General features: G+C 50.2%; 27 non-coding genes and 4 pseudogenes across 27 annotated transcripts; 16 read left to right on the top strand and 15 right to left on the bottom strand.

Moving 5' to 3' along the window:
• The first annotated feature begins 98 nt into the window (after positions 1 to 98).
• LOC135048210 (U1 spliceosomal RNA) lies at positions 99 to 234 on the top strand (annotated as a pseudogene).
• A 698-nt stretch (positions 235 to 932) lies between these two features.
• LOC135048261 (U1 spliceosomal RNA) lies at positions 933 to 1096 on the top strand. The gene has a single exon (XR_010240180.1). It is a non-coding gene; the product is annotated as a U1 spliceosomal RNA (small nuclear RNA).
• Positions 1097 to 1248: 152 nt separating this feature from the next.
• Positions 1249 to 1411, top strand: LOC135048183 (U1 spliceosomal RNA). The gene has a single exon (XR_010240120.1). It is a non-coding gene; the product is annotated as a U1 spliceosomal RNA (small nuclear RNA).
• Positions 1412 to 2085: 674 nt separating this feature from the next.
• LOC135048246 (U1 spliceosomal RNA) lies at positions 2086 to 2249 on the top strand. The gene has a single exon (XR_010240166.1). It is a non-coding gene; the product is annotated as a U1 spliceosomal RNA (small nuclear RNA).
• A 152-nt stretch (positions 2250 to 2401) lies between these two features.
• Positions 2402 to 2564, top strand: LOC135048200 (U1 spliceosomal RNA). The gene has a single exon (XR_010240135.1). It is a non-coding gene; the product is annotated as a U1 spliceosomal RNA (small nuclear RNA).
• A 674-nt stretch (positions 2565 to 3238) lies between these two features.
• Positions 3239 to 3402, top strand: LOC135048276 (U1 spliceosomal RNA). The gene has a single exon (XR_010240194.1). It is a non-coding gene; the product is annotated as a U1 spliceosomal RNA (small nuclear RNA).
• A 152-nt stretch (positions 3403 to 3554) lies between these two features.
• LOC135048219 (U1 spliceosomal RNA) lies at positions 3555 to 3690 on the top strand (annotated as a pseudogene).
• Positions 3691 to 4388: 698 nt separating this feature from the next.
• LOC135048273 (U1 spliceosomal RNA) lies at positions 4389 to 4552 on the top strand. The gene has a single exon (XR_010240191.1). It is a non-coding gene; the product is annotated as a U1 spliceosomal RNA (small nuclear RNA).
• A 152-nt stretch (positions 4553 to 4704) lies between these two features.
• LOC135048172 (U1 spliceosomal RNA) lies at positions 4705 to 4867 on the top strand. Its single transcript, XR_010240109.1, has one exon. It is a non-coding gene; the product is annotated as a U1 spliceosomal RNA (small nuclear RNA).
• A 674-nt stretch (positions 4868 to 5541) lies between these two features.
• Positions 5542 to 5705, top strand: LOC135048275 (U1 spliceosomal RNA). The gene has a single exon (XR_010240193.1). It is a non-coding gene; the product is annotated as a U1 spliceosomal RNA (small nuclear RNA).
• Positions 5706 to 5857: 152 nt separating this feature from the next.
• On the top strand, positions 5858 to 6020 carry LOC135048189 (U1 spliceosomal RNA). The gene has a single exon (XR_010240124.1). It is a non-coding gene; the product is annotated as a U1 spliceosomal RNA (small nuclear RNA).
• Positions 6021 to 6694: 674 nt separating this feature from the next.
• On the top strand, positions 6695 to 6858 carry LOC135048268 (U1 spliceosomal RNA). Its single transcript, XR_010240187.1, has one exon. It is a non-coding gene; the product is annotated as a U1 spliceosomal RNA (small nuclear RNA).
• Positions 6859 to 7000: 142 nt separating this feature from the next.
• On the top strand, positions 7001 to 7163 carry LOC135048171 (U1 spliceosomal RNA). Its single transcript, XR_010240108.1, has one exon. It is a non-coding gene; the product is annotated as a U1 spliceosomal RNA (small nuclear RNA).
• A 674-nt stretch (positions 7164 to 7837) lies between these two features.
• On the top strand, positions 7838 to 8001 carry LOC135048259 (U1 spliceosomal RNA). Its single transcript, XR_010240178.1, has one exon. It is a non-coding gene; the product is annotated as a U1 spliceosomal RNA (small nuclear RNA).
• Positions 8002 to 8153: 152 nt separating this feature from the next.
• On the top strand, positions 8154 to 8316 carry LOC135048179 (U1 spliceosomal RNA). The gene has a single exon (XR_010240116.1). It is a non-coding gene; the product is annotated as a U1 spliceosomal RNA (small nuclear RNA).
• Positions 8317 to 9137: 821 nt separating this feature from the next.
• On the bottom strand, positions 9138 to 9300 carry LOC135048187 (U1 spliceosomal RNA). Its single transcript, XR_010240122.1, has one exon. It is a non-coding gene; the product is annotated as a U1 spliceosomal RNA (small nuclear RNA).
• A 468-nt stretch (positions 9301 to 9768) lies between these two features.
• On the top strand, positions 9769 to 9931 carry LOC135048287 (U1 spliceosomal RNA). The gene has a single exon (XR_010240205.1). It is a non-coding gene; the product is annotated as a U1 spliceosomal RNA (small nuclear RNA).
• Positions 9932 to 10759: 828 nt separating this feature from the next.
• On the bottom strand, positions 10760 to 10922 carry LOC135048216 (U1 spliceosomal RNA). Its single transcript, XR_010240144.1, has one exon. It is a non-coding gene; the product is annotated as a U1 spliceosomal RNA (small nuclear RNA).
• Positions 10923 to 11074: 152 nt separating this feature from the next.
• LOC135048256 (U1 spliceosomal RNA) lies at positions 11075 to 11238 on the bottom strand. Its single transcript, XR_010240175.1, has one exon. It is a non-coding gene; the product is annotated as a U1 spliceosomal RNA (small nuclear RNA).
• A 674-nt stretch (positions 11239 to 11912) lies between these two features.
• Positions 11913 to 12075, bottom strand: LOC135048286 (U1 spliceosomal RNA). The gene has a single exon (XR_010240204.1). It is a non-coding gene; the product is annotated as a U1 spliceosomal RNA (small nuclear RNA).
• Positions 12076 to 12226: 151 nt separating this feature from the next.
• LOC135048272 (U1 spliceosomal RNA) lies at positions 12227 to 12390 on the bottom strand. Its single transcript, XR_010240190.1, has one exon. It is a non-coding gene; the product is annotated as a U1 spliceosomal RNA (small nuclear RNA).
• A 674-nt stretch (positions 12391 to 13064) lies between these two features.
• LOC135048188 (U1 spliceosomal RNA) lies at positions 13065 to 13227 on the bottom strand. Its single transcript, XR_010240123.1, has one exon. It is a non-coding gene; the product is annotated as a U1 spliceosomal RNA (small nuclear RNA).
• A 152-nt stretch (positions 13228 to 13379) lies between these two features.
• Positions 13380 to 13543, bottom strand: LOC135048274 (U1 spliceosomal RNA). The gene has a single exon (XR_010240192.1). It is a non-coding gene; the product is annotated as a U1 spliceosomal RNA (small nuclear RNA).
• Positions 13544 to 14244: 701 nt separating this feature from the next.
• On the bottom strand, positions 14245 to 14380 carry LOC135048208 (U1 spliceosomal RNA; annotated as a pseudogene).
• Positions 14381 to 14532: 152 nt separating this feature from the next.
• On the bottom strand, positions 14533 to 14696 carry LOC135048244 (U1 spliceosomal RNA). The gene has a single exon (XR_010240164.1). It is a non-coding gene; the product is annotated as a U1 spliceosomal RNA (small nuclear RNA).
• Positions 14697 to 15370: 674 nt separating this feature from the next.
• On the bottom strand, positions 15371 to 15533 carry LOC135048178 (U1 spliceosomal RNA). Its single transcript, XR_010240115.1, has one exon. It is a non-coding gene; the product is annotated as a U1 spliceosomal RNA (small nuclear RNA).
• A 152-nt stretch (positions 15534 to 15685) lies between these two features.
• LOC135048254 (U1 spliceosomal RNA) lies at positions 15686 to 15849 on the bottom strand. Its single transcript, XR_010240174.1, has one exon. It is a non-coding gene; the product is annotated as a U1 spliceosomal RNA (small nuclear RNA).
• Positions 15850 to 16550: 701 nt separating this feature from the next.
• Positions 16551 to 16686, bottom strand: LOC135048184 (U1 spliceosomal RNA; annotated as a pseudogene).
• A 152-nt stretch (positions 16687 to 16838) lies between these two features.
• Positions 16839 to 17002, bottom strand: LOC135048243 (U1 spliceosomal RNA). The gene has a single exon (XR_010240163.1). It is a non-coding gene; the product is annotated as a U1 spliceosomal RNA (small nuclear RNA).
• Positions 17003 to 19426: 2424 nt separating this feature from the next.
• LOC135048223 (U1 spliceosomal RNA) lies at positions 19427 to 19590 on the bottom strand. Its single transcript, XR_010240149.1, has one exon. It is a non-coding gene; the product is annotated as a U1 spliceosomal RNA (small nuclear RNA).
• Positions 19591 to 19742: 152 nt separating this feature from the next.
• LOC135048186 (U1 spliceosomal RNA) lies at positions 19743 to 19906 on the bottom strand. Its single transcript, XR_010240121.1, has one exon. It is a non-coding gene; the product is annotated as a U1 spliceosomal RNA (small nuclear RNA).
• Between the last annotated feature and the right edge of the window lie 365 nt (positions 19907 to 20271).

The raw sequence follows: 20271 nt of genomic DNA, 5'->3' as shown, positions 1-20271 counted from the left end.
TCTTCTTTCGAGAGTTCCCTGGTGCTGCTTCAGTTGGATCTCCTTCACTTCACAGGGGGGAACCCGAGCAGCGACCCTCCCCAGCTCTAGCCCAACTCCTACTTACCTGCCAGGTGAGATACTATGATCATGAAGGTGCTTCTCCCAGGGCAAGGCTCAACCATTGCACTCTGGGTGTGCTGCTCCTGCGATTTCCCCAAATGTGGGAAACTTGACTGCATAATTTGTGTTTCCCCTCGTCGGCTCTCGTATAATTCAGATCTCTTTGTCTCAGGTCTCTCTCCAGCCTAGTTTGCTGTCTGTTTCCACTTCTCTTTTCTTGAGCCGCTCCCTTCTATGCCCTTGCGCACTATCCTGACTTCTCCCGTCTGCTTACTTCGTGCCTTCCAACGCACAATGCGAACTACAGGTAGTGCTGCAGGGCCCACACCCTTTTACTTGCCTTACAGAGTAGCTCTGGAGCAGTTACAGTGCCCAGCTGCTGCAAGAAATCAGCTTTAATGCTTCAGGGGCTGGGGCATAGCCAACATGAGCCCCACACAGAAGGAGGGAGGAGGTGTGTAATGCAAACTAGGGGTCATCCAAGCGCTGCAAAAGGCCGCCATGCCCTGCACGCCCCTTTTCTCTTTTCATATGCAGACGAGGGTTGAAGCCAACTTTGACCCACTGCTTGGATGACATCACCATATGCAAATCCATCTGCTGCAGGCCTTCCCCCAGGAATGCTTGCACTAGTTGTTGCATTTGGTTTGTTGTTTGGGGGTGCTTCAGTATTAGGCAGCCTTCTGCCCTCACATGTTCATCTGAAAATATGTGTTCTCCCTGCAGTTGTTGTCCCCAGATGAGAGTTCCCTTGTGCTGCCTCAGTTGAATCTCCTTTACTTGACAGAGATGTGCCTGAGCAGCGGCCCTCCCCAGCCCTATCCCAAATCATACTTATTTTGCATAGGCGATACCATGGTCATGAAGATTGTTCTCCCAGGGTGAGGTTCATTCATTGCATTCTGGGTATGCTGACCCCTGTGATTTCCCCAAATGTGGGAAACTCGACTGCATTATTTGTGGTAGTGGGGGACTGTGTTTGTGCTTTCCTCTGGCCAGCTCTGGAAAAAGTCAGATTTCTTTGTCTCAGATCTTCCTCTAGCCTTGTTCTTCTTTCGAGAGTTCCCTTGTGCTGCCTCAGTTGGATCTCTTTCACTTGACAGGGGGGTGCCCGAACAGCGACCCTCCCCAGCTCTAGCCCAACTCCTACTTACCTGCCAGGTGAGATACTATGATCATGAAGGTGCTTCTCCCAGGGCAAGGCTCACCCATTGCACTCTGGGTGTGCTGCCCCTGCGATTTCCCCAAATGTGGGAAACTTGACTGCATAATTTGTGTTTCACTTGGTCGGCTCTCGTATAATTCAGATCTCTTTGTCTCAGGTCTCTCTCCAGCCTAGTTTGCTGTCTGTTTTCACTTCTCTTTTCTTCAGCCGCTCCCTTCTATACCCTTGTGCACTATCCTGACTTCTCCTCCCGTCTGCTTACTTTGTGCCTTCCAATGCACAATGCAAACTACAGGTAGTGCTGCAGGGCCCACACCCTTTTACTTGCCTTACAGAGCAGCTCTGGAGCTGTTACAGTGCCCAGCTGCTGCAAGAAATCAGCTTGAATGCTCCAGGGGATGGGGCATGGCCAACATGAGCCCCACACCAAAGGAGGGTGGAGGTGTTTAATGCGAACTAGGGGTCATCCAAGCACCGCAAAAGGCCGCCATGCCCTGCACGCCCCTTTTCTCTTTTCATATGCAGATGAGGGTTGAAGCCAACTTTGACCCACTGCTTGGATGACATCACCGTATGCAAATCCGTCTTCTGCAGAACTTCCCCCAGGAATGCTTGCACTAGTTGTTGCATTTGGTTTGTTGTTTGGGGGTGCTTCAGTATTAGGCAGCCTTCTGCCCTCCCATGTTCATCTGAAAATATGTGTTCTCCCTGCAGTTGTTGTCCCCAGATGAGAGTTCCCTTGTGCTGCCTCAGTTAAATCTCCTTTACTTGACAGAGATGTGCATGAGCAGCGGCCCTCCCCAGCCCTATTCCAAATCATACTTATTTTGCATAGGAGATACCATGGTCATGAAGATTTTTCTCCCAGGGTGAGGTTCATTCATTGCATTTTGGGTATGCTGACCCCTGTGATTTCCCCAAATGTGGGAAACTCAACTGCATTATTTGTGGTAGTGGGGGACTGTGTTTGTGCTTTCCTCTGGTCAGCTCTGGTAAAAGTCAGATTTCTTTGTCTCAGATTTTCCTCTAGCCTTGTTCTTCTTTCGAGAGTTCCCTTGTGCTGCCTTAATTGGATCTCCTTCACTTTACAGGGGGGTACCCTAGCAGCGACCCTCCCCAGCTCTATCCCAACTCCTACTTACCTGCCAGGTGAGATACTATGATCATGAAGGTGCTTCTCCCAGGGCAAGGCTAACCCATTGCACTCTGGGTGTGCTGCTCCTGCGATTTCCCCAAATGTGGGAAACTTGACTGTATAATTTGTGTTTCCCCTGGTCGGCTCTCGTATAATTCAGATCTCTTTGTCTCAGATCTCTCTCCAGCCTAGTTTGCTGTCTGTTTCCACTTCTCTTTTCTTGAGCCGCTTACTTCTATGCCCTTGCGCACTATCCTGACTTCTCCTCCTGTCTGCTTACTTTGTGCCTTCCAACGCACAATGCGAACTACAGGTAGTGCTGCAGGGCCCACACCCTTTTACTTGCCTTACAGAGCAGCTCTGGAGCTGTTACAGTGCCCAGCTGCTGCAAGAAATCAGCTTGAATGCTTCAGGGGCTGGGGCATAGCCAACATGAGCCCCACACCAAAGGAGGGTGGAGGTGTTTAATGCAAACTAGGGGTCAGCCAAGCGCCGCAAAAGGCCACCATGCCCTGCACGCCCCTTTTCTCTTTTCATATGCAGACGAGGGTTGAAGCCAACTTTGACCCACTGCTTGGATGACATCACCATATGCAAATCCATCTGCGGCAGGCCTTCCCCCAGGAATGCTTGCACTAGTTGTTGCATTTGGTTTGTTGTTTGGGGGTGCTTCAGTATTAGGCAGTCCTCTGCCCTCCCATGTTCATCTGAAAATATATGTTCTCCCTGCAGTTGTTGTCCCAAGATGAGAGTTCCCTTGTGCTGCCTCAGTTGAATCTCCTTTACTTGACAGAGATGTGCATGAGCAGCGGCCCTCCCCAGCCCTATTCCAAATCATACTTATTTTGCATAGGAGATACCATGGTCATGAAGATTTTTCTCCCAGGGTGAGGTTCATTCATTGCATTTTGGGTATGCTGACCCCTGTGATTTCCCCAAATGTGGGAAACTTGACTGCATTATTTGTGGTAGTGGGAGACTGTGTTTGTGCTTTCCTCTGGTCAGCTCTGGTAAAAGTCAGATTTCTTTGTCTCAGATCTTCCTCTAGCCTTGTTCTTCTTTCGAGAGTTCCCTGGTGCTGCCTCAGTTGGATCTCCTTCACTTCACAGGGGGGAACCCGAGCAGCGACCCTCCCCAGCTCTAGCCCAACTCCTACTTACCTGCCAGGTGAGATACTATGATCATGAAGGTGCTTCTCCCAGGGCAAGGCTCAACCATTGCACTCTGGGTGTGCTGCTCCTGCGATTTCCCCAAATGTGGGAAACGTGACTGCATAATTTGTGTTTCCCCTCGTCGGCTCTCGTATAATTCAGATCTCTTTGTCTCAGGTCTCTCTCCAGCCTAGTTTGCTGTCTGTTTCCACTTCTCTTTTCTTGAGCCGCTCCCTTCTATGCCCTTGCGCACTATCCTGACTTCTCCCGTCTGCTTACTTCGTGCCTTCCAACGCACAATGCGAACTACAGGTAGTGCTGCAGGGCCCACACCCTTTTACTTGCCTTACAGAGTAGCTCTGGAGCAGTTACAGTGCCCAGCTGCTGCAAGAAATCAGCTTGAATGCTTCAGGGGCTGGGGCATAGCCAACATGAGCCCCACACCGAAGGAGGGTGGAGGTGTGTAATGCGAACTAGGGGTCATCCAAGCGCTGCAAAAGGCCGCCATGCCCTGCACGCCCCTTTTCTCTTTTCATATGCAGACGAGGGTTGAAGCCAACTTTGACCCACTGCTTGGATGACATCACCATATGCAAATCCATCTGCTGCAGGCCTTCCCCCAGGAATGCTTGCACTAGTTGTTGCATTTGGTTTGTTGTTTGGGGGTGCTTCAGTATTAGGCAGCCTTCTGCCCTCACATGTTCATCTGAAAATATGTGTTCTCCCTGCAGTTGTTGTCCCCAGATGAGAGTTCCCTTGTGCTGCCTCAGTTGAATCTCCTTTACTTGACAGAGATGTGCCTGAGCAGCGGCCCTCCCCAGCCCTATCCCAAATCATACTTATTTTGCATAGGCGATACCATGGTCATGAAGATTGTTCTCCCAAGGTGAGGTTCATTCATTGCATTCTGGGTATGCTGACCCCTGTGATTTCCCCAAATGTGGGAAACTCGACTGCATTATTTGTGGTAGTGGGGGACTGTGTTTGTGCTTTCCTCTGGTCAGCTCTGGAAAAAGTCAGATTTCTTTGTCTCAGATCTTCCTCTAGCCTTGTTCTTCTTTCGAGAGTTCCCTTGTGCTGCCTCAGTTGGATCTCTTTCACTTGACAGGGGGGTGCCCGAACAGCGACCCTCCCCAGCTCTAGCCCAACTCCTACTTACCTGCCAGGTGAGATACTATGATCATGAAGGTGCTTCTCCCAGGGCAAGGCTCACCCATTGCACTCTGGGTGTGCTGCCCCTGCGATTTCCCCAAATGTGGGAAACTTGACTGCATAATTTGTGTTTCCCCTGGTCGGCTCTCGTATAATTCAGATCTCTTTGTCTCAGGTCTCTCTCCAGCCTAGTTTGCTGTCTGTTTCCACTTCTCTTTTCTTGAGCCGCTCCCTTCTATGCCCTTGCGCACTATCCTGACTTCTCCTCCTGTCTGCTTACTTTGTGCCTTCCAACGCACAATGCGATCTACAGGTAGTGCTGCAGGGCCCAGACCCTTTTACTTGCCTTACAGAGCAGCTCTGGAGCTGTTACAGTGCCCAGCTGCTGCAAGAAATCAGCTTGAATGCTTCAGGGGCTGGGGCATAGCCAACATGAGCCCCACACCAAAGGAGGGTGGAGGTGTTTAATGCAAACTAGGGGTCAGCCAAGCGCCGCAAAAGGCCACCATGCCCTGCACGCCCCTTTTCTCTTTTCATATGCAGACGAGGGTTGAAGCCAACTTTGACCCACTGCTTGGATGACATCACCATATGCAAATCCATCTGCGGCAGGCCTTCCCCCAGGAATGCTTGCACTAGTTGTTGCATTTGGTTTGTTGTTTGGGGGTGCTTCAGTATTAGGCAGCCTTCTGCCCTCCCATGTTCATCTGAAAATATATGTTCTCCCTGCAGTTGTTGTCCCAAGATGAGAGTTCCCTTGTGCTGCCTCAGTTGAATCTCCTTTACTTGACAGAGATGTGCATGAGCAGCGGCCCTCCCCAGCCCTATTCCAAATCATACTTATTTTGCATAGGAGATACCATGGTCATGAAGATTTTTCTCCCAGGGTGAGGTTCATTCATTGCATTTTGGGTATGCTGACCCCTGTGATTTCCCCAAATGTGGGAAACTTGACTGCATTATTTGTGGTAGTGGGAGACTGTGTTTGTGCTTTCCTCTGGTCAGCTCTGGTAAAAGTCAGATTTCTTTGTCTCAGATTTTCCTTTAGCCTTGTTCTTCTTTCGAGAGTTCCCTTGTGCTGCCTCAGTTGGATCTCCTTCACTTTACAGGGGGGTACCCGAGCAGCGACCCTCCCCAGCTCTAGCCCAACTCCTACTTACCTGCCAGGTGAGATACTATGATCATGAAGGTGCTTCTCCCAGGGCAAGGCTCACCCATTGTACTCTGGGTGTGCTGCTCCTGCGATTTCCCCAAATGTGGGAAACTTGACTGCATAATTTGTGTTTCCCCTGGTCGGCTCTCGTATAATTCAGATCTCTTTGTCTCAGGTCTCTCTCCAGCCTAGTTTGCTGTCTGTTTCCACTTCTCTTTTCTTCAGCCGCTCCCTTCTATACCCTTGTGCACTATCCTGACTTCTCCTCCCGTCTGCTTACTTTGTGCCTTCCAATGCACAATGCAAACTACAGGTAGTGCTGCAGGGCCCACACCCTTTTACTTGCCTTACAGAGCAGCTCTGGAGCTGTTGCAGTGCCAAGCTGCTGCAAGAAATCAGCTTGAATGCTTCAGGGGCTGGGGCATAGCCAACATGAGCCCCACACCGAAGAAGGGTGGAGGTGTTTAATGCAAACTAGGGGTCAGACAAGCGCAGCAAAAGGCCACCATGCCCTGCACGCCCCTTTTCTGTTTTCATATGCAGACGAGGGTTGAAGCCAACTTTGACCCACTGCTTGGATGACATCACCATATGCAAATCCATCTGCGGCAGGCCTTCCCCCAGGAATGCTTGCACTAGTTGTTGCATTTGGTTTGTTGTTTGGGGGTGCTTCAGTATTAGGCAGCCGTCTGCCCTCCCATGTTCATCTGAAAATATGTGTTCTCCCTGCAGTTGTTGTCCCTAGATGAGAGTTCCCTTGTGCTGCCTCAGTTGAATCTCCTTAACTTGACAGAGATGTGCCTGAGCAGCGGCCCTCCCCAGCTCTATCCCAAATCATACTTATTTTGCATAGGAGATACCATGGTCATGAAGATTATTCTCCCAGGGTGAGGTTCATTCATTGCATTCTGGGTATGCTGACCCCTGTGATTTCCCCAAATGTGGGAAACTCGACTGCTTTATTTGTGGTAGTGGGGGACTGTGTTTGTGTTTTCCTCTGGTCAGCTCTGGTAAAAGTCAGATTTCTTTGTTTCAGAGCCTTGTTCTTCTTTTGAGAGTTCCCTTGTGCTGCCTCAGTTGGATCTCCTTCACTTGACAGGGGGGTGCCCGAGCAGAGACCCTCCCCAGCTCTAGCCCAACTCCTACTTACCTGCCAGGTGAGATACTATGATCATGAAGGTGCTTCTCCCAGGGCAAGGCTCACCCATTGCACTCTGGGTGTGCTGCCCCTGCGATTTCCCCAAATGTGGGAAACTTGACTGCATAATTTGTGTTTCCCCTGGTCGGCTCTCGTATAATTCAGATCTCTTTGTCTCAGGTCTCTCTCCAGCCTAGTTTGCTGTCTGTTTCCACTTCTCTTTTCTTCAGCCGCTCCCTTCTATACCCTTGTGCACTATCCTGACTTCTCCTCCCGTCTGCTTACTTTGTGCCTTCCAATGCACAATGCAAACTACAGGTAGTGCTGCAGGGCCCACACCCTTTTACTTGCCTTACAGAGCAGCTCTGGAGCTGTTACAGTGCCCAGCTGCTGCAAGAAATCTGCTTGAATGCTTCAGGGGATGGGGCATGGCCACCATGAGCCCCACACCAAAGGAGGGTGGAGGTGTTTAATGCGAACTAGGGGTCATCCAAGCACCGCAAAAGGCCGCCATGCCCTGCACGCCCCTTTTCTCTTTTCATATGCAGATGAGGGTTGAAGCCAACTTTGACCCACTGCTTGTATGACATCACCGTATGCAAATCCGTCTTCTGCAGAACTTCCCCCAGGAATGCTTGCACTAGTTGTTGCATTTGGTTTGTTGTTTGGGGGTGCTTCAGTATTAGGCAGCCTTCTGCCCTCCCATGTTCATCTGAAAATATGTGTTCTCCCTGCAGTTGTTGTCCCCAGATGAGAGTTCCCTTGTGCTGCCTCAGTTGAATCTCCTTTACTTGACAGAGATGTGCCAGAGCAGCGGCCCTCCCCAGCCCTATTCCAAATCATACTTATTTTGCATAGGAGATACCATGGTCATGAAGATTGTTCTCCCAGGGTGAGGTTCATTCATTGCATTTTGGGTATGCTGACCCCTGTGATTTCCCCAAATGTGGGAAACTCAACTGCATTATTTGTGGTAGTGGGGGACTGTGTTTGTGCTTTCCTCTGGTCAGCTCTGGTAAAAGTCAGATTTCTTTGTCTCAGATTTTCCTCTTGCCTTGTTCTTCTTTCGAGAGTTCCCTTGTGCTGCCTCAGTTGGATCTCCTTCACTTGACAGGGGGGTACCCGAGCAGCGACCCTCCCCAGCTCTAGCCCAACTCCTACTTACCTGCCAGGTGAGATACTATGATCATGAAGGTGCTTCTCCCAGGGCAAGGCTCACCCATTGCACTCTGGGTGTGCTGCTCCTGCGATTTCCCCAAATGTGGGAAACTTGACTGCATAATTTGTGTTTCCCCTGGTCGGCTCTCGTATAATTCAGATCTCTTTGTCTCTCTCCAGCCTAGTTTGCTGTCTGTTTCCACTTCTCTTTTCTTCAGCCGCTCCCTTCTATACCCTTGTGCACTATCCTGACTTCTCCTCCCGTCTGCTTACTTTGTGCCTTCCAATGCACAATGCAAACTACAGGTAGTGCTGCAGGGCCCACACCCTTTTACTTGCCTTACAGAGCAGCTCTGGAGCTGTTACAGTGCCCAGCTGCTGCAAGAAATCAGCTTGAATGCTTCAGGGGCTGGGGCATAGCCAACAAGAGCCCCACACCGAAGGAGGGTGGAGGTGTTTAATGCAAACTAGGGGTCGGTCAAGCGCCGCAAAAGGCCACCATGCCCTGCATGCCCCTTTTCTGTTTTCATATGCAGACGAGGGTTGAAGCCAACTTTGACCCACTGCTTGGATGACATCACCATATGCAAATCCATCTGCGGCAGGCCTTCCCCCAGGAATGCTTGCACTAGTTGTTGCATTTGGTTTGTTGTTTGGGGGTGCTTCAGTATTAGTCAGCCTTCTGCTCCACCCTCCTTTGGTGTGGGGCTCATGTTGGCCATGTCCCATCCCCTGAAGCATTCAAGCAGATTTCTTGCAGCAGCTGGGCACTGTAACAGCTCCAGAGCTGCTCTGTAAGGCAAGTAAAAGGGTGTGGGCCCTGCAGCACTACCTGTAGTTTGCATTGTGCATTGGAAGGCACAAAGTAAGCAGACGGGAGGAGAAGTCAGGATAGTGCACAAGGGTATAGAAGGGAGCGGCTGAAGAAAAGAGAAGTGGAAACAGACAGCAAACTAGGCTGGAGAGAGATCTGAGACAAAGAGATCTGAATTATACGAGAGCCGACCAGGGGAAACACAAATTATGCAGTCAAGTTTCCCACATTTGGGGAAATCGCAGGGGCTGCACACCCAGAGTGCAATGGGTGAGCCTTGCCCTGGGAGAAGCACCTTCATGATCATAGTATCTCACCTGGCAGGTAAGTAGGAGTTGGGCTAGAGCTGGGGAGGGTCGCTGCTCGGGCACCCCCCTGTTAAGTGAAGGAGATCCAACTGAGGCAGCACAAGGGAACTCTCAAAAGAAGAACAAGGCTAGAGGAAGATCTGAAACAAAGAAATCTGACTTTTACCAGAGCTGACCAGAAGAAAACACAAACACAGTCCCCCACTACAACAAATAAAGCAGTCGAGTTTCCCACATTTGGGGAAATCACAGGGGTCAGCATACCCAAAATGCAATGAATGAACCTCACCTCGACTGCTTTATTTGTGGTAGTGGGGGACTGTGTTTGTGTTTTCTTCTGGTCAGCTCTGGTAAAAGTCAGATTTCTTTGTTTCAGATCTTCCTCTAGCCTTGTTCTTCTTTTGAGAGTTCCCTTGTGCTGCCTCAGTTGGATCTCCTTCACTTAACAGGGGGGTGCCCGAGCAGCGACCCTCCCCAGCTCTAGCCCAACTCATACTTACCTGCCAGGTGAGATACTATGATCATGAAGGTGCTTCTCCCAGGGCAAGGCTCACCCATTGCACTCTGGGTGTGCTGCCCCTGCGATTTCCCCAAATGTGGGAAACTTGACTGCATAATTTGTGTTTCCCCTGGTCGGCTATCGTATAATTCAGATCTCTTTGTCTCAGATCTCTCTCCAGCCTAGTTTGCTGTCTGTTTCCACTTCTCTTTTCTTCAGCCGCTCCCTTCTATACCCTTGTGCACTATCCTGACTTCTCCTCCCGTCTGCTTACTTTGTGCCTTCCAATGCACAATGCAAACTACAGGTAGTGCTGCAGGGCCCACACCCTTTTACTTGCCTTACAGAGCAGCTCTTGAGCTGTTACAGTGCCCAGCTGCTGCAAGAAATCTGCTTGAAAGCTTCAGGGGATGGGGCATGGCCAACATGAGCCCCACACCAAAGCAGGGTGCAGCAGAAGGCTGCCTAATACTGAAGCACCCCCAAACAACAAACCAAATGCAACAACTAGTGCAAGCATTCCTGGGGGAAGGCCTGCCGCAGATGGATTTGCATATGGTGATGTCATCCAAGCAGTGGGTCAAAGTTGGCTTCAACCCTCATCTGCATATGAAAACAGAAAAGGGGCGTGCAGGGCATGGTGGCCTTTTGCGGCGCTTGACTGACCCCTAGTTTGCATTAAACACCTCCACCCTCCTTCGGTGTGGGGCTGATGTTGGCTATGCCCCAGCCCCTGAAGCATTCAAGCTGATTTCTTGCAGCAGCTGGGCACTGTAACAGCTCCAGAGCTGCTCTGTAAGGCAAGTAAAAGGGTGTGGGCCCTGCAGCACTACCTGTAGTTTGCATTGTGCATTGGAAGGCACAAAGTAAGCAGACGGGAGGAGAAGTCAGGATAGTGCACAAGGGTATAGAAGGGAGCGGCTGAAGAAAAGAGAAGTGGAAACAGACAGCAAACTAGGCTGGAGAGAGACCTGAGACAAAGAGATCTGAATTATACGAGAGCCGACCAGGGGAAACACAAATTATGCAGTCAAGTTTCCCACATTTGGGGAAATCGCAGGAGCAGCACACCTAGAGTGCAATGGGTGAGCCTTGCCCTGGGAGAAGCACCTTCATGATCATAGTATCTCACCTGGCAGGTAAGTAGGAGTTGGGCTAGAGCTGGGGAGGATCGCTGCTCGGGTACCCCCCTGTAAACTGAAGGAGATCCAACTGAGGCAGCACAAGGGAACTCTCGAAAGAAGAACAAGGCTAGAGGAAAATCTGAGACAAAGAAATCTGACTTTTACCAGAGCTGACCAGAGGAAAGCACAAACACAGTCCCCCACTACCACAAATAATGCAGTCAAGTTTCCCACATTTGGGGAAATCACAGGGGTCAGCATACCCAAAATGCAATGAATGAACCTCACCCTGGGAGAACAATCTTCATGACCATGGTATCTCCTATGCAAAATAAGTATGATTTGGAATAGGGCTGGGGAGGGCCGCTGCTCATGCACATCTCTGTCAAGTAAAGGAGATTCAACTGAGGCAGCACAAGGGAACTCTCATCTGGGGACAACAACTGCAGGGAGAACACATATTTTCAGATGAACATGGGAGGGCAGAAGGCTGCCTAATACTGAAGCACCCCCAAACAACAAACCAAATGCAACAACTAGTGCAAGCATTCCTGGGGGAAGTTCTGCAGAAGACGGATTTGCATACGGTGATGTCATCCAAGCAGTGGGTCAAAGTTGGCTTCAACCCTCATCTGCATATGAAAAGAGAAAAGGAGCGTGCAGGGCATGGCGGCCTTTTGCGGTGCTTGGATGACCCCTAGTTCGCATTAAACACCTCCACCCTCCTTTGGTGTGGGGCTCATGTTGGCCATGCCCCATCCCCTGAAGCATTCAAGCTGATTTCTTGCAGCAGCTGGGCACTGTAACATCTCCAGAGCTGCTCTGTAAGGCAAGTAAAAGGGTGTGGGCCCTGCAGCACTACCTGTAGTTTGCATTGTGCATTGGAAGGCACAAAGTAAGCAGACGGGAGGAGAAGTCAGGATAGTGCACAAGGGTATAGAAGGGAGCGGCTGAAGAAAAGAGAAGTGGAAACAGACAGCAAACTAGGTTGGAGAGAGACCTGAGACAAAGAGATCTGAATTACACGAGAGCCGACCAGGGGAAACACAAATTATGCAGTCAAGTTTCCCACATTTGGGGAAATCGCAGGGGCAGCACACCCAGAGTGCAATGGGTGAGCCTTGCCCTGGGAGAAGCACCTTCATGATCATAGTATCTCACCTGGCAGGTAAGTAGGAGTTGGGCTAGAGCTGGGGAGGGTCTCTGCTTGGGCACCCCCCTGTCAAGTGAAGGAGATCCAACTGAGGCAGCACAAGGGAACTCTCGAAAGAAGAACAAGGCTAGAGGAAGATCTGAACAAAGAAATCTGACTTTTACCAGAGCTGACCAGAGGAAAACACAAACACAGTCCCCCACTACCACAAATAAAGCAGTCGAGTTTCCCACATTTGGGGAAATCACAGGGGTCAGCATACCCATAATGCAATGAATGAACCTCACCCTGGGAGAATAATCTTCATGACCATGGTATCTCCTATGCAAAATAAGTATGATTTGGGATAGAGCTGGGGAGGGCCGCTGCTCAGGCACATCTCTGTCAAGTAAAGGAGATTCAACTGAGGCAGCACAAGGGAACTCTCATCTGGGGACAACAACTGCAGGGAGAACACATATTTTCAGATGAACATGGGAGGGCAGAAGGCTGCCTAATACTGAAGCACCCCCAAACAACAAACCAAATGCAACAACTAGTGCAAGCATTCCTGGGGGAAGTTCTGCAGAAGACGGATTTGCATACGGTGATGTCATCCAAGCAGTGGGTCAAAGTTGGCTTCAACCCTCATCTGCATATGAAAAGAGAAAAGGAGCGTGCAGGGCATGGCGGCCTTTTGCGGTGCTTGGATGACCCCTAGTTCGCATTAAACACCTCCACCCTCCTTTGGTGTGGGGCTCATGTTGGCCATGCCCCATCCCCTGAAGCATTCAAGCTGATTTCTTGCAGCAGCTGGGCACTGTAACAGCTCCAGAGCTGCTCTGTAAGGCAAGTAAAAGGGTGTGGGCCCTGCAGCACTACCTGTAGTTTGCATTGTGCATTGGAAGGCACAAAGTAAGCAGACGGGAGGAGAAGTCAGGATAGTGCACAAGGGTATAAAAGGGAGCGGCTGAAGAAAAGAGAAGTGGAAACAGACAGCAAACTAGGCTGGAGAGAGACCTGAGACAAAGAGATCTGAATTATACGAGAGCCGACCAGGGGAAACACAAATTATGCAGTCAAGTTTCCCACATTTGGGGAAATCGCAGGAGCAGCACACCCAGAGTACAATGGGTGAGCCTTGCCCTGGGAGAAGCACCTTCATGATCATAGTATCTCACCTGGCAGGTAAGTAGGAGTTGGGCTAGAGCTGGGGAGGGTCGCTGCTCGGGTACCCCCCTGTAAAGTGAAGGAGATCCAACTGAGGCAGCACAAGGGAACTCTCGAAAAAAGAACAAGGCTAAAGGAAAATCTGAGACAAAGAAATCTGACTTTTACCAGAGCTGACCAGAGGAAAGCACAAACACAGTCTCCCACTACCACAAATAATGCAGTCAAGTTTCCCACATTTGGGGAAATCACAGGGGTCAGCATACCCAAAATGCAATGAATGAACCTCACCCTGGGAGAAAAATCTTCATGACCATGGTATCTCCTATGCAAAATAAGTATGATTTGGAATAGGGCTGGGGAGGGCCGCTGCTCATGCACATCTCTGTCAAGTAAAGGAGATTCAACTGAGGCAGCACAAGGGAACTCTCATCTTGGGACAACAACTGCAGGGAGAACATATATTTTCAGATGAACATGGGAGGGCAGAAGGCTGCCTAATACTGAAGCACCCCCAAACAACAAACCAAATGCAACAACTAGTGCAAGCATTCCTGGGGGAAGGCCTGCCGCAGATGGATTTGCATATGGTGATGTCATCCAAGCAGTGGGTCAAAGTTGGCTTCAACCCTCGTCTGCATATGAAAAGAGAAAAGGGGCGTGCAGGGTATGGTGGCCTTTTGCGGCGCTTGGCTGACCCCTAGTTTGCATTAAACACCTCCACCCTCCTTTGGTGTGGGGCTCATGTTGGCTATGCCCCAGCCCCTGAAGCATTCAAGCTGATTTCTTGCAGCAGCTGGGCACTGTAACAGCTCCAGAGCTGCTCTGTAAGGCAAGTAAAAGGGTGTGGGCCCTGCAGCACTACCTGTAGTTTGCATTGTGCATTGGAAGGCACAAAGTAAGCAGACGGGAGGAGAAGTCAGGATAGTGCACAAGGGTATAGAAGGGAGCGGCTGAAGAAAAGAGAAGTGGAAACAGACAGCAAACTAGGCTGGAGAGAGACCTGAGACAAAGAGATCTGAATTATACGAGAGCCGACGAGGGGAAACACAAATTATGCAGTCAAGTTTCCCACATTTGGGGAAATCGCAGGAGCAGCACACCCAGAGTGCAATGGTTGAGCCTTGCCCTGGGAGAAGCACCTTCATGATCATAGTATCTCACCTGGCAGGTAAGTAGGAGTTGGGCTAATGCTGGGGAGGGTCGCTGCTCGGGTTCCCCCCTGTGAAGTGAAGGAGATCCAACTGAGGCAGCACCAGGGAACTCTCGAAAGAAGAACAAGGCTAGAGGAAGATCTGAGACAAAGAAATCTGACTTTTACCAGAGCTGACCAGAGGAAAGCACAAACACAGTCCCCCACTACCACAAATAATGCAGTCGAGTTTCCCACATTTGGGAAAATCACAGGGGTCAGCATACCCAGAATGCAATGAATGAACCTCACCCTGGGAGAACAATCTTCATGACCATGGTATCTCCTATGCAAAATAAGTATGATTTGGGATAGGGCTGGTGAGGGCAGCTGCTCAGGCACATCTCTGTCAAGTAAAGGAGATTCAACTGAGGCAGCACAAGTGAACTCTCATCTGGGGACAACAACTGCAGGGAGACCACATCTTTTCAGATGAACATGGGAGGGCGGAAGGCTGCCTAATACTGAAGCACCATCAAATATCAAACCATATGCAACAACTAGTACAAGCACTCCTGGGGGAAGGTCTGCAGCAGACGGATTTGCATACGGTGATGTTATCCAAGCAGTGGGCCAAAGTTGACTGGAACCCTCATCTGCATATGAAAAGAGAAAAGGGGCATGCAGGGCATGGCGGCCTTTCGCAGTGCTTGGATGACCCCTAGTTCGCATTAAACACCTCCCCCCTCCTTTGGTGTGGGGCTCATGTTGGCCATGCCCCATCCCCTGAAGCATTCAAGCTGATTTCTTGCAGCAGCTGGGCACTGTAACAGCTCCAGAGCTGCTCTGTAAGGCAAGTAAAAGGGTGTGGGCCCTGCAGCACTACCTGTAGTTTGCATTGTGCATTGGAAGGCACAAAGTAAGCAGACGGGAGGAGAAGTCAGGATAGTGCACAAGGGTATAGAAGGGAGCGGCTGAAGAAAAGAGAAGTGGAAACAGACAGCAAACTAGGCTGGAGAGAGACCTGAGACAAATAGATCTGAATTATACGAGAGCCGACCAGGGGAAACACAAATTATGCAGTCAAGTTTCCCACATTTGGGGAAATCGCAGGGGCAGCACACCCAGAGTGCAATGGGTGAGCCTTGCCCTGGGAGAAGCACCTTCATGATCATAGTATCTCACCTGGCAGGTAAGTAGGAGTTGGGCTAGAGCTGGGGAGGGTCGCTGCTCGGGTACCCCCCTGTCAAGTGAAGGAGATCCAACTGAGGCAGCACAATGGAACTCTCGAAAGAAGAACAAGGCTAGAGGAAAATCTGAGACAAAGAAATCTGACTTTTACCAGAGCTGACCAGAGGAAAGCACAAACACAGTCCCCCACTACCACAAATAATGCAGTCAAGTTTCCCACATTTGGGGAAATCACAGGGGTCAGCATACCCAAAATGCAATGAATGAACCTCACCCTGGGAGAACAATCTTCATGACCATGGTATCTCCTATGCAAAATAAGTATGATTTGGAATAGGGCTGGGGAGGGCCGCTGCTCATGCACATCTCTGTCAAGTAAAGGAGATTCAACTGAGGCAGCACAAGGGAACTCTCATCTGGGGACAACAACTGCAGGGAGAACACATATTTTCAGATGAACATGGGAGGGCAGAAGGCTGCCTAATACTGAAGCACCCCCAAACAACAAACCAAATGCAACAACTAGTGCAAGCATTCCTGGGGGAAGTTCTGCAGAAGACGGATTTGCATACGGTGATGTCATCCAAGCAGTGGGTCAAAGTTGGCTTCAACCCTCATCTGCATATGAAAAGAGAAAAGGGGCGTGCAGGGCATGGCGGCCTTTTGCGGTGCTTGGATGACCCCTAGTTCGCATTAAACACCTCCACCCTCCTTTGGTGTGGGGCTCATGTTGGCCATGCCCCATCCCCTGAAGCATTCAAGCTGATTTCTTGCAGCAGCTGGGCACTGTAACAGCTCCAGAGCTGCTCTGTAAGGCAAGTAAAAGGGTGTGGGCCCTGCAGCACTACCTGTAGTTTGCATTGTGCATTGGAAGGCACAAAGTAAGCAGACGGGAGGAGAAGTCAGGATAGTGCACAAGGGTATAGAAGGGAGCGGTTGAAGAAAAGAGAAGTGGAAACAGACAGCAAACTAGGCTGGAGAGAGACCTGAGACAAAGAGATCTGAATTATACGAGAGCCGACGAGGGGAAACACAAATTATGCAGTCAAGTTTCCCACATTTGGGGAAATCGCAGGGGCAGCACACCCAGAGTGCAATGGGTGAGCCTTGCCCTGGGAGAAGCACCTTCATGATCATAGTATCTCACCTGGCAGGTAAGTAGGAGTTGGGCTAGAGCTGGGGAGGGTCGCTGTTCGGGCACCCCCCTGTCAAGTGAAAGAGATCCAACTGAGGCAGCACAAGGGAACTCTCGAAAGAAGAACAAGGCTAGAGGAAGATCTGAGACAAAGAAATCTGACTTTTACCAGAGCTGACCAGAGGAAAGCACAAACACAGTCCCCCACTACCACAAATAATGCAGTCGAGTTTCCCACATTTGGGAAAATCACAGGGGTCAGCATACCCAGAATGCAATGAATGAACCTCACCCTGGGAGAACAATCTTCATGACCATGGTATCTCCTATGCAAAATAAGTATGATTTGGGATAGGGCTGGTGAGGGCCGCTGCTCAGGCACATCTCTGTCAAGTAAAGGAGATTCAACTGAGGCAGCACAAGGGAACTCTCATCTGGGGACAACAACTGCAGGGAGACCACATCTTTTCAGATGAACATGGGAGGGCGGAAGGCTGCCTAATACTGAAGCACCATCAAATATCAAACCATATGCAACAACTAGTACAAGCACTCCTTGGGGAAGGTCTGCAGCAGACGGATTTGCATACGGTGATGTTATCCAAGCAGTGGGCCAAAGTTGACTGGAACCCTCATCTGCATATGAAAAGAGAAAAGGGGCATGCAGGGCATGGCGGCCTTTTGCAGTGCTTGGATGACCCCTAGTTCGCATTAAACACCCCCACCCTCCTTTGGTGTGGGGCTCATGTTGGCCATGCCCCATCCCCTGAAGCATTCAAGCTGATTTCTTGCAGCAGCTGGGCACTGTAACAGCTCCAGAGCTGTTCTGTAAGGCAAGTAAAAGGGTGTGGGCCCTGCAGCACCACCTGTTGTTCGCATTGTGCGTTGGAAGGCACAAATTAAGCAGACGGGAGGAGAAGTCAGGATAGTGCGCAAGGGCATACTTTTCTCTTAGTCCGGGGGCAAGGCTTCAAAATGGGGTCTGCAACGGAGGAGACACAGGGGGCGTGGTCACAGCAGCTTTTCTCTACAGCCTGCACCAGCAGGAGCCTACACCATTTTTTATGATCACGCTGAACTGCAGTGCGACTGCAATTACAGCATGGTCAAGAAGGGAGGCGTCATGCTGGGTGGCCATGCCCTGTCACTGTGCAGGAGCCAGCACAGCTCACACACTAGTCCCCGGGTGCAGCCCCCAACCCCCGGGACACCCGGAGCAACAAAATGTAGATTCAGGCCACCAGGCCACGCCCCTACCTATGAAACCATGCCTCCTTTTTACCATTGCGCTGTTTATCTGCGCGCACTGCATTACAATCTCCCTCGCCACCTTTCTGGGTGTCACCAGTGATAGTGACACCTCTGCCATGCTTGTAGCAGCTGGTCCTAAGATCTACGCCTCAAGCCCTGAGTGTTTGCCCTTGTGACTTGTTGATCATCATAGCGAAGCAGATGCTTACAGAAAACTGCAGGGGCTTAGATTGAAAATAAAAAAATTGATGGGTATAAGGTAGAGAGGAGCGGGTTCGGTTCTCCGAGAACCGAATTCCCCACGAACTCCACGTGGTTTACACTGGTCCGAGGCAGGCTCGGTTGTTCCCGCCTGACTCGGAAAACCTGAACAAGGGAAAATGTCATCATCCCGCTGTCGGATTCTTGCGAGATTCGGATTCCATATAAAGAGCTGCGCGTTGCTGCCATTTTTACTCGTGCATTGAAGAGAGAGCGGAGAGGACGTGGCTATGTTCTCTCAGTGGAAATCTCAATATCAGTGCTCAGTATCAGTGGTTACTTATTGCTGCTCAGTAATACTAGTAGTGTGTCTCTCCTGCTCAGTGTCAGTTCTCAGTAGTATCCTCATCAGTGCTCAGTATCACTGCTCATTGTCTTGTGCTGCATTGTGGTGCTCAGCATACTACAGTACATTACTAATAGTCCAGTGCTGCATCTTGCTGCTCAGTGTCAGTTCTAGTATCCTCATCAGTGCTCACTATCACTGCTCATTGCATTGTGGTGTTCTGTATACTACAGTAACATAGTAATATAGTATATATAGAGGAGCGGGTTCGGTTCTCCGAGAACCGAATTCCCGACGAACTCCACGTGGTTTACACTGGTCCGTGGCAGGCTCGGTTGTTCCCGCCTGACTCGGAAAACCTGAACAAGGGAAAATGTCATCATCCCGCAGTCGGATTCTCGCGAGATTCGGATTCCATATAAAGAGCTGCGCGTTGCCGCCATTTTTACTCGTGCATTGAAGAGAGAGCGGAGAGGACGTGGCTATGTTCTCTCAGTGGAAATCTCAATATCAGTGCCCAGTATCAGTGGTTACTTATTGCTGCTCAGTAATACTAGTAGTGTGTCTCTCCTGCTCAGTGTCAGTTCTCAGTAGTATCCTCATCAGTGCTCAGTATCACTGCTCATTGTCTTGTGCTGCATTGTGGTGCTCAGCATACAACAGTACATTACTAATAGTCCAGTGCTGCATCTTGCTGCTCATGTTGGCTATGCCCCAGCCCCTGAAGCATTCAAGCTGATTTCTTGCAGCAGCTGGGCACTGTAACAGCTCCAGAGCTGCTCTGTAAGGCAAGTAAAAGGGTGTTGGCCCTGCAGCACTACCTGTAGTTTGCATTGTGCGTTGGAAGGCACAAAGTAAGCAGACAGGAGAAGTCAGGAGAGTGCACAAGGGCATAGAAGGCAGGGGCTCAAGAAAAGAGAAGTGGAAACAGACAGCAAACTAGGCTGGAGAGAGACCTGAGACAAAGAGATCTGAATTATACGAGTAGCCGACCAGAGGAAACACAAATTATGCAGTCAAGTGTCCCACATTTGGGGAAATCGTAGGAGCAGCACACCCAGAGTGCAATGGGTGAGCCTTGCCCTGGTAGAAGCACCTTCCTGATCATAGTATCTCACTTGGCAGGTAAGTAGGAGTTGGGCTTGAGCTGGGGAGGGTCGCTGCTCGGGCACCCCCCTGTCAAGTGAAGGAGATCCAACTGAGGCAGCACAAGGAAACTCTCAAAAAAAGAACAAGGCTAGAGGAAGATCTGAGACAAAGAAATCTGACTTTTACCAGAGCTGACCAGAGGAAAGCACAAACACAGTCCCCCACTACCACAAATAATGCAGTCGAGTTTCCCACATTTGGGGAAATCACAGGGGTCAGCATACCCAGAATGCAATGAATGAACCTCACCCTGGGAGAACAATCTTCATGACCATGGTATCTCCTATGCAAAATAAGTATGATTTGGGATAGGGCTGGGGAGGGCCGCTGCTCAGGCACATCTCTTTCAAGTAAAGGAGATTCAACTGAGGCAGCACAAGGGTACTCTCATCTGGGGACAACAACTGCAGGGAGAACACATATTTTCAGATGAACATGGGAGAGCTGAAGGCTGCCTAATACTGAAGCACCCCAAACAACAAACCAAATGCAACAACTAGTACAAGCATTCCTGGGGGAAGTTCTGCAGAAGACGGATTTGCATACGGTGATGTCATCCAAGCAGTGGGCCAAAGTTGGCTGGAACCCTCATCTGCATATGAAAAGAGAAAAGGGGTATGCAGGGCATGGCGGCCTTTTGCGGCGCTTGGATGACCCTTAGTTCG

Source organism: Pseudophryne corroboree, unplaced genomic scaffold (assembly GCF_028390025.1).
Source record: "Pseudophryne corroboree isolate aPseCor3 unplaced genomic scaffold, aPseCor3.hap2 scaffold_946, whole genome shotgun sequence".
NCBI lineage: Eukaryota > Metazoa > Chordata > Amphibia > Anura > Myobatrachidae > Pseudophryne > Pseudophryne corroboree.
This window is presented reverse-complemented; position numbering and strand designations above follow the sequence as displayed.